Raw genomic sequence first — 15,002 nt, 5'->3', positions numbered from 1 at the left:
AGTTATTTTAAGGGGAAAAAAGTATCTATTAACAGTCATTAACCTAAATGAAGTTCTGTGGAATATCCTCCACGTATTTTGAAGTAATCAAAGCTGCAGTCGGTGTCCTTTTAAAGGAAACTCTCAAAACATTAACTAAGTTGTAACTGAGTAGAGCTAGTCTGAAAACTTTAAACTTTTACTTTGTCAAACTCTGTTGCAAAAGGTTCATGTGTGAGAAAAGCGTTTAATCATAAGGAAGAACTTACAGTTACGAGATTTACTTTGTTTAACTTAAAGAGTTGCTTGGACCGTAACAAAGAGTCAACTGGGAAATCAAAACTGCAAACTTTATTCTTATTTTCTTATGCATTCCCAAAGGACACGTGATGCCAGCTGCTTTGGAAAAGCTTCTCCAATACTGTCCAACCCTCCAGCGGCCGTTCACACCGCTGCTCGAGGCTGCCGAGTGTGTTTGTAGAAATCCTACAGGGTATAAAGTCCCATCTAAAGGAACTGAGGCAACCCTGATTCCTAGACAAGGGAAAGTCATAAATCTGCTATATGATAAACATTTCTTTGATTCAGGGTAAAGTAGGATGTTAACCTATTACACTGGTACGGTAGATGTAACTAAGTACAACCTTTGGAAAAAGGTTATTTGCAGATCCAAAGATGACCAGGTCGATTTGAAAGGAGAGGAAGGCGTGCTGGCCCAGCCTTCCCCTCCAGGCTCTGCCTTTCACTGCTCTGTGTTCCACCCCAGGGATGTCTCAACTCCACAGCTTCCTGGGGCTCCTTCAGCTGACATACAGTGTTAGTATCTTCTTCTAATTTTGTTTAAATGCAGGAATATCTTGTGTCCTGAGCATCCTGACAAAGGGTTTCACACATCCTCCCCTCTTCCCAAGAGCTGCTTTGGTTTAGTCACTGGCCTCCAGTTTTGTGTTCACCAGACCCTCATTTCCCACATACTGCTGCTTTGTGCTCTTTAGCAAGTTCTTTCTACTCTTTGTATTTTTGTTTCTTGTTCCACATTTCTTTCTCTCTCCCAGTCAAATACCTGTACTAAGCAACACAATGTTGTGGTGGCAAGTTGAACCTCCTGACACTCCTTGCTCCTGTCGGTGGCCGTTTTATTGTGTGGCCTGAGAGGTTGGCTCATCAACCAAATTTGCTACAATACAAAGACAACCAGGTGGTATTTGAAGAATAAGTGGTGTAGAAGTTTCTGCCTTTAAGAGGACAAACTAAAGTTGAACAATGAATCCCACGCAGAACACGGTATTAGCGGTTACCAGAAGCAGGTATCCGAGCAGCCAAAACACAAATTTACTTTCCCTCTTTCAGTGTTCCTTCTCTCTGTGGGTGCTCCAGCTATAACCAAGGACACGTTCTTTCCTTTTTCCAAAGTTGACATGCTCACGAGCTCTGGAAGGGAGATCCCAGAGCTAAAGGCGTGGCTGTGAGGAGCAGACGGCTGCTCCGGGATCAGCTCGGCCTCCGGGGTCCCCGAGCCCGCTCGCAACCCACAACCCCTCAGCAAGGGCGGTTTGCCGTGAGCCATCACCGCACCCCGCACTTACCTATCAGAGAACAGTTCCTGATGTCAGACTAACATATTATAAATATTATGGCTGCCAACATTTAGAAGTGACCCTAAATTCACACATATGTAAAACACAAAGGCAGGTGCCCGAAAACAACCTCCAAAAAAAGGCCCGTGTGAGATACGAGCGACTGTTCAGTGTCAACGCCTTCGCATCCACGGAGCGCAGGAACAGTTCTGGGTGCCATTCCGAAAGATTCACATTTGAAAATAGGTTGTTTGCTCCATCTGAATAATTTCAACCCTCATCCATTACATTATTAATGTAATATCAGTATTCTATTTTTAAGAGCAAGTCCATTCTAGAGCAACAAATGGAAAATTAACTGTAGCAGGTAACAATAAGAAAATTATTAAATAAAACTATATACACTAACCTGAATTTATATTCATCTTCAATAATTATGACTACATACACTGTAAGAGTTAGCAGTATTGTCACAAGAAATGTGTTTCCTTTTTTTTTTTAATTTGAAGCTTTGAAATTGGGTGGGAGGAAATGAGGATTAGGGAGAGAGGCTATTTTTCACTAAATATCAGATAGGAGATTTCCAACACTGCATAATGGTGAAAAACAGTGACAGCACAAAGTACTGCAGAGATGGAAAGGACCAAAAAAGAACAGAAAGAGGAAGATGTGATAGTTATCTTAACACAAGTTACTCCATTTCTGGGTTACTAGTTAAGATCACAAGAATCTTGTTTCAGATCAGCAGCAGTTTTGTGTCACCAGTGAAGGGGGAGCAGAATGATCAGATCTTGCTCAGAGTAAAACTGTCAGGAAAGTAATGTACATGCTAGAGTTGGACAAATTGCATTAATGGGGAGAGACGCACAAAATTCCATTTCTGATACAGAACCTTATGCACGCCCGTGACAGGGTCTCTTCGCTCTCTCTGCCCACCTGTCCCAATCTCACATTTGTTTCACTTTACAACAGGGGAGGAACAGCCTGCTCTCTGGAATCAGCAAGGGATTTTCTTAACACACAGGAACCAACCAACACAACCTGATTTGCAGCCTGCTCGGAGGGGCCCTGCATGGGCAGGGGCTGGGCTGGACCCCAGAGGCGCCTCCCGACCCCAACCATTCTGTGACTCCCACCTGGAAAATATTAGAAGAACAAGAGGATACAATCAGGTCGTGAGGACCGAGACCATTCCAGGGCAGTGCTCCAAGAGGAAGGCCAGTTCTCCTTCGAGCACACCGTTCAGGAGCTTCAGCCCCTGTCCCAGCAGAAGGGCTTTCAGAACCCGCCCCACTGCAAATTCCCCAGTTCCACCGCACCCAGGCTGGCACCAGGAAACGGCTGCGGTTCCAACCAGCCGCCTGGATGTGGCGAGAAACCAGAGCTCGGGGAATCACCCGTATTGACTGGGTACAGGTGCGTTTGTCCAGCTGCTGCCCCCGAGGCGCGTGACACGGCGTTTGTGTGTCTGTCAGCAGCGACTGCGCGTCTGTCAGCAATGTGTGTGCTCCCACGGCCACAGAGCAGCCGCGCCAGCTGATCTGCAAACTGCATTTATGCATGTTGAAATATTTCAGTATTTGATTCTTCTTCTTGATAGAGAGCAGGGCTTCCACTGAAAGCTCATTTAATAAAAATAATGCAATGCAAATGAACCTGAATCAGAAAAATTAGATTGATGGAAGTAGCTCGGTCGCTGTAATTACACAAGGTGTATTATTTCCTAAATTCTCTTTGCATTAAATATATACCATACATTTATCAAACATAATTAGCAGTTTAGGTGACAAGGATTTGATTTTTCTCCTGCAATAAAAATCCCACTACACTGGTATGTACATCTAAAAACATAATGTGAACATTTTCTTACTATCATTGTTTACTCCTCTAAGAAAAAATCCATAGGATCAAAGAATCGGAGGGGGAATACCATTTGGGACTCACAGCGCAGAAGATGAAGAAGATGGCTAGGTCAGCCTTCTGTGGATTTCATGAGCATAAAATAAAATTAAATCAGTCAAAGCTTTTAAGGTTGTTAGTCAAATAAATCGTATTTGAAAGCCAAATAATTGATGATACCCCAGTACAGCTTTATTTCCCTTATAATCAGCATTTCATTTTTTCAAATACAGAAATAATTTGATGAACAAACAGCAAGAGAAACAGAAGTTACAAAAGAATCTGTGACAAAGTTGAACGTGGTCAATAGGCATTCTACTAAAAGAAATGGGTTTTCAGAAAAAGACAGAAATTGTATTCAACAAAAATCTTATTTTTATGTAGCACTACCTTTCTTTGCCTTTTGTTAAATTCCCTCTGTCTCAACCTAATTCAAAGAACAGACTGGAGAATCTATTTTACAGCACAAACCCCAATGAATGCGATCCCACCGGAGCTGCAGCGGGACGCGGAGGGCCTGCTCCCCGCTGCCGCTGCAGCCTGACCGCCCGTTGACAGCCTGCCTAAACTTTGAGTTTCCTGCCTTCAATTCTCATTTCACCTTACTATTACTGCAACGTGTTTTCTAAGTGATCCTTGTGTTCTAGAACAACAGAGGTTGTTTCCTTTTTTATCCAAGACTGTAACAGCCAACACTGTGGCTACATCTCCAAAAATATCCCGAGGAGGAGTTAAACATTCAAGACTCCTTATACAAGCTGTGTTTGGTTCTAAGTCCAGTGAACATTTAGTTCAAAGTTGCGATGACTGAAAACATCCTGTTTACTGTACAATGAGCAAAAGCAGCACCTTAGAGTCCTTGGAAAAGAGGCAAAATATTTGAAATGAGATGCATGCTTAAGTATCGCTATGAAAAATATTTACCAGAACATTAAACTATTGAACAACTGACCCTTTTCTGGACTAATTAAAACACCCAACCGTAGCGTATCTCACCCTCTGGGGACGCGCTGGCAGCCCCAGCCCAGCCCGGTTTGGCTGGAACACCAGCCAGCCCTCGCTGCAAAACCAGCCGTGCAGCCCCCAACAAGTGCCCAGCGCCCCCAGCGCCCCGGGCACCTTCTGGGCTTCTGCTTTACACATCCAGACCTTGGTGTTCAGACTTAGCTCGTGTACTGAAAACAAACTCAGCTAGAAATGTATTTGTTCTTTTGTTTTTGAAGACACTTCAAAAAGCAAAGCATGTTAAAGTATGAGCCAGTTGTAAACTCTGAGCCTGTAAGAAGCTTGAAATTTTATCCAGTCATTTGTTCCTGGATGGTTTGGACCATGTCCGCTTTGAGAAGGGGAGCGAGAAAAGACCGCTTGCTGATTACATCTAATATATATATATATATTTACGATGTGTGTCTCACTGCACATCATTCTTACAAAAACGCAATTTGGTTCCCACAAATGCCATCAACCAACAGGACAAGGGCCAGTTTTGTTTATGCTGAATTTTCATCTATGTTTCACATGCTATTTTTCACAAGGCTTTAGAGCAAAATACTGACTAGATGAACTACAAAAGCTGCCTGGTCCCACTGGCACAGAACTACCTGGATCCCCTCCCTTCGGTGGGACTGAAGGGTGTTTCTAAGATATCTAATATTTACACTTTGGGATGCAATTTACCAAACACAGGGACATTAAAAGCTATTAGACATGTTTAAGAAATTTCATTAGCACAGACAGACAATTATGAAACTGAAACTCTCACTGGAACTCAATGCAATGACATCAGCCTCTCTGACCTCACAACAGAACGAGAACATTTCCAACACAACTAGATTACTTGAAGATTTTTCTTCTCTCTCTCAATAGCTGAATGTTTCTTCAGGAGTTTGGAAACATGGGGGTTTTGCTAAGGTTTTGGGTGGCGTGTGGTGGGTTTTGGTGTTTGTTTGTTTGCTTTTTTAATATTTCACAGAAAACAACTATATCAAAATAATGGCAGAAAGCACTTTCAGTTTTGCTCTTAAAATCCCCTAGGATCATACAGGGACCTTGAGTCAAAAACCTTCACTTTAGAACAATAAATAAATAAACCCGCTAAAGCCTTCCCAAGGCTGGCCAACTGTAGCATAAGTAATGCAAGAGGCTGAGAGATGCCAGATAAATTTGATTACTATAAAAGATGGGAATATGTTTCTTTCCTCAGAGAATTCACAAAAAGGGGTCAAAAACAAAGCAGCACTGAAAGCGAACAACTTCATTTCACCAGCAACTCAAGGCGAAAATACAATACAATTTCATGGGAATGTTTTGTCATGTTGGTGCAGACACCTCCTAATCTTCCATTTCTGAAAAAGGAAAATAGGAAAGATAGAGTCCAAGCAAAATGGGACTCTTCTTTCTTTTTTGAAAAAGTCATTCTGATTAGTATATCAATTTAGTAAAGAGTTCAAGAACTGTTTTCTTCTTCCACCTGCTACCATTGCTGTAGTATCTCTAACACATTCCATGAGGAAAAAAGTTCTTACAATTCAGGTTATTCTTCGTATTTGTCAGATTACCAAATCATTTGTATTGAGCAGATTCAGCGAGCGTCATTAGGTGAAATAAGCTACCACACTTTTCTTGTGGGACCAACGCAGTCCCGGGCTCTGTTCACCGCGGCAGCCCCGAGCAGCGGCCGGACCCCGACTCCCCGCGCGCTCCCCGCCGAGCGCCACCCAGCCGGGGGAATCGCGGGCTTTGCTCCTCGCGGCACTGAGTTTTGCACTCCTGCTCCGACAGGACACACGGATGGGGAATCCCAGGAGATGGGTCAGCCGGGCACTTCTGAGGCTCCACATATTGAATGAAGCAAATGATATTGAGAAACTAAGAAAAGGGCAATACTGACTATCACAAAAACAACCAACCCAGATGCCGGCTTTAAAAGCCATCTATATGCTGTCCCCTTAGAATCTTTTTTTCTTTCTAACCACTTAAAAGGTCACTTGCATGAGCACAGCAGAGCAGCACAACTGTAAGGACGTACGTGCTTTTCAAAGAACAGAAACATGACATGAAAATACTGGGAAAATAGATAAACAATGAAGCAAGATTTCTGGAAGTGCTTTCCATTTCTTCAGACACTTTTTTCTCCATTCTAAGAAATCTGATAGCACCATATAAAAATTATTTTCCTTCCAGTATTGTTTTCAACATTAACATAAAAAATCCTGACCACCAGCAATTTAAAAACACAACAAAATTCCATGATAAGAGGTCTGGAGACATACACCTGCAAATACTCTGCAGAAAGGGCACTGATAATACTGGGCTCCTGCACTTGAGAGATCACTTTGGTAGGTCTATAAAAATAAGATGCAAAAATCTTCTAGAGTTAATAATCTTTGTACTCCAGTGGCATAATTAATTGGGGTTTTTTTTACACCAAGGAGTTTTTGATCAAACAGCTGGAAGCTGCAGAAGAACGTTCCGGCACGGAGCGGCGACCAGCAGGCAGCTCTGCCTGGATGGACAACGGGCTCCTGGGCATTTCAGTAACACTGATCCACTTCGGAATCATCAATGATACAGAAACCTCTTTTTGCATCTTGGATATTTTCAAGATTTCAGGAGAGGGGGAGTGTTTTCATCTGACAAAATGTTATTCATAATTCTTTTTTTTTCTTTAAGAAAACAACTGCATTTGGTATGTGTTTGACACGGGTGTCCCATCAGACCCAAGTTTTTAAATTTTTCTGCCACGGCTAAGCTATGTGAAAAAGTACAGCAGGTTTTTCATAGCATTTCACAATTATCTGAAATACTGCATAGGAAAGATAAGAACAGACTTCACAGTAGGGCAGGGTCCAGGTGACCAGTAAGGCCACTAACGAAAAGACTCTGAAACTGCCCAACACCACTAGATTATTATTTCTCACGGTTTTAAATAATATTACCCAATTTTAAAAATTTAGATTAAAAATAGTTAATCTATAGTTTCTACTGTAACCATAACCTTATAATGAAGTGTAAATAGATGTAGCTGGGAGGTAAGATTAACACACATTCAAAAGAGCAGCAGCTAGTGTTTTCAGAGACAGAGCCCAGGCAGCACCTGCTTTTGACTCTAGGAAGTGAGGAGAAAACTGTTCTTCAAGAGAAGTAACCCCAGGCTTTCTCTTTCTGAACATACCAAATACTTTCGTCAGCCCCAACACCCTTGTATCTAGGCACAATTCTTACACCGTGTTCTTACACTATATACGTGTAATCCTATATATTTCACACGTACAGAGTTACCTATGCACACAATCCATACATAAACTTTCAAAACTACGTTTTCACAGACAGACATATCAAATGCTAGGAAATACAGATATTTAGCTAACTAGCACAATGGTACTTTGGATCCTTGTACGTGTGCTGTAATTGAAATAATGTTGTTTTTCCCCACAGAAGCCAGATGTCATTAGGTGCAGGAAAAAGGTTGGGATGACCAAGAAGGAAAACTGGAACAGAAGGTTCTGAGTGCCCAGGAGATCCTGCTCTGTATCCACTGTGTGAATCCAAACCCCAAAGCCTGAACTCCTGGCTCCCCACGAGGCATCACTCTCACCTCCACACCAGTTCCTGCCCCCGCTATACCTCTCAGACAAGTTACCTCACTCCTGATCTTGAATCCTATCATCCAGCCTCTAAAATTCTCACTTTAGGAAAGTTCAAAGCACTCTCACCACCATCATCACGTCCACGTCATACTGTAAACCCGCTTAGGCTCAAACAAAACCATACAAAAAACTCCTTAGGCTTCCTCCACGCAGAACCTTCCTAAGGATATTTATTGATGCAGCATTTTGAAAGATTTTTCTAACCAATTTTTGTTTCTGTGAAACACTTATGTCTTTCACATAAAAGCATAAGAGCTTTTTAAAAAATTAAAAGTTGGCATATCTGAAATAGTATTAGAACAAATCGCCTCTCATAGCAGCGATTTCATAGATAGCAATGGCTGTACCCGCTTTGTTCAGCGGACAGGAATTTTTCATTTCATACATCATTTAAAACTTGCTGCAGTGATTCCACAAACCTGTCTATGCTATTAGCACAAAGTGAACAGAAGCCTTCTTTCTCATCCACCTCCACAAATTCAAGTTCTTTTGGCCAAAATGAAACCGTGCAAGTAGACCACCACAGCACTGATGACAGAGAAGCAAAGCATACTTAATACTAGATAATGAAGAAAAAAACCCTTCCGTTCTCATAAATAATATTGTATTTGAATACATCAAAATAAAATCACACTGTCTACATCATCGGCAAACTTACTGTGGAAACAATATACCATGGCAAGCTACCAGCTAATGCACTCAGTTGTTGTAATATTTTTAAATGCAGATTTGCATTTATATCATCTTTTCAGAAATTACTCTCCCAGGACAGTGCACAAGTCTGGAACAAAGCTCCTTGAAAAAAATGCCTATTCAGGCGGAGATCACCTCCACATTCTGTGGCCGTTAACACAGGCACATCACTTACTGCTGCAACTACTCCAGAAAAATTATGAGGATTATCATTATTGTTAGAATTATTATTATTGGTATGGTCTTGAAATGTTCAAATATAGGACCGTGTTCTGAAAATATATAATTCCTTACCCGACATGCTAAAACCTTCAATTCACACTGTGGCCACAATTCGCACACCTTCAGACCACATCGGACTGAAAGCTGACAAACGGACAGCTTTTATATATAACTCATTGAAATAACGCTAAACACTTGCACTTGGAGCTCAGCTTGGAAATGCAAAGGAAAAGGTTTTCTTACCATGTATGAAGGACTTCGGGACTGTAGTACATAACACAGGATACTTGCTTCCAGGGCATTAGCTCAGTAATTCCACTTCTTGTTCAGGATAAATCCAGAAAGTAGCTAGCAGAAATAAATGAAAACCACAAATTTAGCAGGGGTTGCATGTGAACGGGAATTTTTTCTTGTCCATTTGACTGATTAAAAAAAAAAAAATCTCCCCTGGTCTTCCTTTCTAGTCTAAAAGTAAAGGTGTGTTGTGAGAGGGGCAGCAACAGCACCGGGTTGGTTCCACGCCAGGGGACGTTGGCATCTCAAGCGCGCACGGGATCAGAAGGCTGGGGCGGCCAGAACGCTGTTCAGAGCGCGTCCCCTGCCCACGCCGCCCGCCCTGCGCACCCCCAGAGCCACCCCGGCGCCAGTCACTTCTGTATGTCTGCATGGAAAAAAACAACGGAAAGCTACCAAGCAAACAGGCCCCTTCTTTCTACTCCTTAATCCATCGACACAGATTGAAAAACACAAAAATTGTAACAAAAGCTGCGGATGGATGAAAGCACCAGTTAATATTTGCAGAAAGATAAGGCCCAAGAGTCTATAAACCATATAAAAGAAGCACCAAATATAGATTATTTGACTCTCCTCCTTTTATGTGTCAAAACAGTATTTTATTTTTAAATCTGCCAATCAGGGCAAAACTAATCACCAAAAAAAAGTGTTTTAGCTTTCAAACATCTGTCATATCTTAAAATTGCCTACGTCAAACAGACAGAATAGGAGTACACGGACAGTATGCACAGATTCCTGGGCTCAAAAATTAAAATATACAGATATTAATAAGAATTGAAACATTCAGTCAGTAAATTTCTTCACTCTGGAAAAGACTTTGCAGAGGAAAAGTTTCGAGCAGTAGGCAGATACATTATATTTCAGGGGTTTTTAAAGTTGAGAACAGATTGCAGGGTTTGCAAGATAAGATGGTCTAAAACAGGCACCGCAATTGTAAACGGTCCAAACCCTGAACTCTATCAGATTACAATCCCAATTAGTATCTGAGGCGACTTCTAACAGTGCCAAGTGCCATCACGTCCCCCGACACCCCCCAGGTGCAGGACTCAGCCCCACGGACACCACCCGTGTGCGCCGGGGACACCAGCGCGGCACCGGGAGCCACCGGGCAGCTGCCCGCTCAGTCACGGGCATTAAAACCAACAGCGACCAAGAACTGCTTTCCACATCGGCAGCCACATCACTGTAACGACGTGGAAAACACCTTCAAAAATAATTTCTTAGATACAGTGAGGGAAACTACTAGATAATGCTCCATGCTATTAATACTCATAGTTAAATACAAAGATATGTAACGCTGCCCCAAGTTCATTACCTATTTGCTATCTCTGCAGCAAAACAAGTCCTGTTGCTACTAAATTGTTCTTTCAAATATTTTCAGTAACTTGTAAGATTATATACTGATATACTCTTCTTTTTAGTTAACATCAAAATATTTCTGTAAGCATTGGGACCCTGAAACACTTTGGTTTTAAGTAAAAGACCAGTTACAACAAAAACTTGAATATTGATTATTTTTTAACCTGTTGGAACACACGTAAGTTATCAGAAATGTGGTAAGTCATAGGAACCAAACGTTTGAGTTATGTGAATTTCTGTGAGTAGTGCTGTACAGGAGCACAAGAAAGGTTACAAAATCTAAGATCATTCAACAACAGCTTGTGGAAAGCTTCCCAAATTCCTTGTCCACGTGCGATGGAACAAGCAGCCACAGGACGAGGGACTTTACTAAACATGAAATAAATACAAATGGTTATCTAGTTACATTTATGCAGCAAGTGTGCAAGTCTTGTCTACATTCACAGCACAGTTTCTTGGAAACACCTGTCTCAGATACAAGCCGCTGACATTACAGCATCATTAGCTGAGAACTTAGAGGGAACTTGCATGAACTAATACCGCACAATTAAAAACGAGAAGAATCAGAACAGAGGAGACAACTGTTTCTGTGGATTCCTCTGCTAGAGGCTCCCCGGTTCTGCTCCATCAGAGGTACCCCCAGTGCCATTCCAGCTCACCAAACAGCCCCCCAGGCGCCCCCCACACCCGGAGCCGCCGAGCCCCCCGCGGGCAGCGGGACTCGGGGTCAGCGCCTGAGCTACTGAACCAGCAGACAGCTGGTGTGACGGTGCGTCTGGGACAAGAATCCTGCAGCTACCTGGGTTATTTCTGCCACAGCATCGTCTGTGTAACCTTGGATTGCAAATGCTTACCTGAATGTAGCAAACAAGCACATCAATGCAGGCCGTGCGGTAGAGATCTATAGCTCTAAACTGTTCCACCTTCACTGTGGACTTCTCAACTCACAAATCAATAAAATCTTAAGTAATAAACAATGAGCCAGAAATACTATTGGGAAAAAAAAACAACCCTTATTCAGAATTGTGGATCATGGAGCCTACATTTTCCAACAAAAGTTCAGGAAATAAAAATCTCATTAAAGCTTTAGCCAAAATTTCTAATTCATCAAAGGACCACATTCTGAATACCAATGAATTTCATGCAAAAATAAGTGGGGTTTTTTTGTCTACATGTCTGTAAAATATCTCTTAGGTTACCAAACCAAATCTGATGACACTGAAAGTCTTTCAGGAACAAAGACAGACGAGTAAAACAACCACCAGATCTCTTTAATTCTATGCAAAAGTGTCAACAGCAAAATCACTGCATCTCTTCCATAGCAGAATATTAAATAGTTCATTAATAACCATTTTCCCTTCTTCTCTTTTCAGAGGCTACAAAAATCATTTCTGTTTGATTTTACATGAGTGAAACTCCTCCCAAATGAAACAGGTACAAGTATCTTGAAAGAACATTCAAGTGTACATCACTCAAGACCTTGGCAGTCCCTATCTCTGGGAAACAACAATAGCATCCCACTAATAACAATGACTTGCTTAACTATTCATTTTTGTAAATAATGGAACTGAAAATTATCTAGTGATGGATTTACACTTTTACAATGCATCTCAGGGACGAAAAATGAATAGGGACGAAGAAATTATGTATATTACAATGGGTGACACACAGAACATAAGACTCCAGCTAGCTCCACAGAAGAACACAAGCTGCAAAATGTGGCACTACAATTTTTAGCATTTTACCTTTGTCTAATACTACTGTGATACATCCTATATGTATTATTTGTATTATAGTAGCACTTAAAGACTCCAATTAAAATCCAAACACCATTGTATTAGGCAGAAATAGTACGAAAATTACAATAGGTGTCATAGCCATTTTAATTCCAAACAACCACAATAAATTACCTATTTCTCACATATACCTTCCTTTAGGTTGTAGTTACCCACAGAATTGAACACACTAGTTCCTGTATTCAGGGGGAGCACTGAACAGGTTGCCTGGGCAGCGTTTCCAGCCCTTTTCTGTTTGAACACCACGCTGATGTTTCCAGCAGCGGCCCAGAGCCCGGAGCGAGCCCTGTGCCCAGCGCCAGCGCCCACGGCAGCGCCGGCACCCACAGCAGCGCCGGGGCCCGCGGGCCCCGAACCCCCACGTACAGGGCTGCGGTTCCACAGAACATTCCTGTGCTTAGATTTTCCTCTCATCGCTCCTCCTTTTTAGTCGATTCCTTCTTGTGTTTTAGCTTAACTACCGACATACTAAACATAGCAATTCACTCTAGTCTGGGCTATCATTTTACTATTAATATATTTGCACACTGAACAACTGAAGTCTGAGACCTAGGCATGACCTGCTAGAAAGATATTCTGGGAGATGCATCTTGTGGATATGTCTGGCCAGTTGGAGAATTCAGTATCAGTTTGTTTTGACTTGAAGAGGACACCAGAAAGTAGCAGAGATATTGCAAAACAAGATGAATTGGAGGCGGGAATTGGCAGCTTTTCTGGGGACACTGGAAAATGCTAAGTTTCTATACTAAAAAAGTTAAGAAAGATAACACTTGTGTTTAAGTAACAAATGGCGAGTGTTTACACTATGACTATTAGTTCTGTAGTAAGGTGTTTATTATAAACAGTACTTCAAACACGGGACTTTAAGAGACAATGTATAAATATTTTAAATGGTAAAATATAGGTGTTGGCTTTTTCTTATACTGTGTCCAGAAAATTTGCACAAACACATCAAATTCTCCACCTAGGGAATTTACTTTATTGTTAAGTTTGCATTTAAAACAAATCTACATGACCTATTTTGGGGCTAATATAACTAAAAGGAACCTATTTGTTGTTTATTATTTATAGAAGATTCACTTCAGATTAGGCCTTTTGCAGACATGTGTATCTGTGTGGCATCATAAAGCATCTCCAGATATCTCCCAGCACTAAAACAGACGAGAAAATGACAAGTTCGGATGTATCCCAGTACACACAGCGTTTTATGAAAGCTAAGATTAAAAGGTGGTTTTTCCTCTTCAGAAAGGCCAGATGAAAGAGCCAGAGCCGTGGCTAATGCATTGACCTTCTGGGGCTGATAATGACAAGTTCAAGTTCCTGGAGTTGGATAAGATGTGGAACTAAAGTAAGGGCACTCAAACAACGAGCTCTCCTGCTCTGTTAGAATGCTACTCGCAAAACTAGCCCTATAGAAAGAAAGAAGAAAACAGTTTAATTTTATATATATATATATATATATATATATATATATATATAAAACCAAGGAGTAATAATAACCAAGGAGTAATAATCGGCAGGTCTCACAACTACTTTCTTCAGTCTTCAATCTAAGGCACCGGTGGTTTCTTTCACTTTTTAAGACAAGACTTGAAATTATTTCATATAAAAGGTATCAAATTTATGAAAACCGAGGCATAAAATTGCTGCTTGCATCTAAAATTTCACATTTTCAGCTTTTTTTTCTTGTAAACCAAGAGAGTAAACCAGTAAAATAATATATATCATAAAAGAGATGTAACATCTCTTTACAAAGCTTGCCTTCTAAAGTTCCAGGAAAACCGAAATGCATTTTTATACAACAAGCAGACTTCTTACAGTTAGCTCCTCTGGAAATCTACCATCTGCCTTTTGTTTTCAAAGGAAGACAACAAAAGTACATCAAGCACTTCTCCCTAACGTCAACTAAGCAACCCCCCAGCTGACCCCCAGCCTTTGTTCCTGCATGTCCCGAGCTCTGTGCAGTTTTGCAGGGGCTGCTGGCAGGACTGAGCACAGGACAGAGCTGCTGCCAGACTGACACTAACGGCAATGGGGAGATAGGTGCTGCAGAGTTTGAGGAACTAATAAAGCTGCTTTTTTTCTAAATTACCAGTGCTAATAACACCACATATTAGATTGTACTACTAATACATACATATGATTGTGTTTTGGCACATTTTGTATTTTCAAATACTAACATTTCAGTTTACATAGAGATATTACAACCTTTACGTCTCTGTTTAAGACAAATAATAAAGGCTAAAAAAATGCTAGGAATCAAATTGGTGTAAATCAACATGTGCTTCATCAGTTTTTAATCATCAGATCATACCCCATGTTTACACTGAAAGACTCCTGCCAGGACAGGCTGTGATCACAAAGAGAACAATACAATTCCCAAAAAAGATTCCTTTTAAAATTCGTCTCTTGAAACAGCATTTCTAATTTCCTCCCTCTCACCCCCAGTTCAGGCTCATCTCAGAAACAATAATTTATTTAGAAAGAGAAATTAATTTTAAGCACCTCCAAAGTCTTGGGTTATTCCACTCCAG

At 41.2% G+C, this 15,002-nt stretch overlaps 1 long non-coding RNA gene across 1 annotated transcript in view; it reads right to left on the bottom strand.

Annotated features, from left to right (window-relative positions):
• The window catches only part of LOC135991844 (uncharacterized), a 246,174-nt gene that overhangs the window by 147,801 nt on the left and 83,371 nt on the right, over window positions 1-15,002 (bottom strand). The window contains exon 2 of the long non-coding RNA XR_010606609.1: window positions 9,263-9,367. This is a non-coding gene — a long non-coding RNA (uncharacterized LOC135991844). The remainder of the gene's footprint in view (window positions 1-9,262; window positions 9,368-15,002) is intronic.

The sequence above is a fragment of the Caloenas nicobarica genome, chromosome 9 (genome assembly GCF_036013445.1).
Source record: "Caloenas nicobarica isolate bCalNic1 chromosome 9, bCalNic1.hap1, whole genome shotgun sequence".
Classification (NCBI taxonomy): domain Eukaryota; kingdom Metazoa; phylum Chordata; class Aves; order Columbiformes; family Columbidae; genus Caloenas; species Caloenas nicobarica.
The sequence above is the reverse complement of the archived record's forward strand: the minus strand, read 5'-3'. Positions and strand labels throughout refer to the sequence as shown.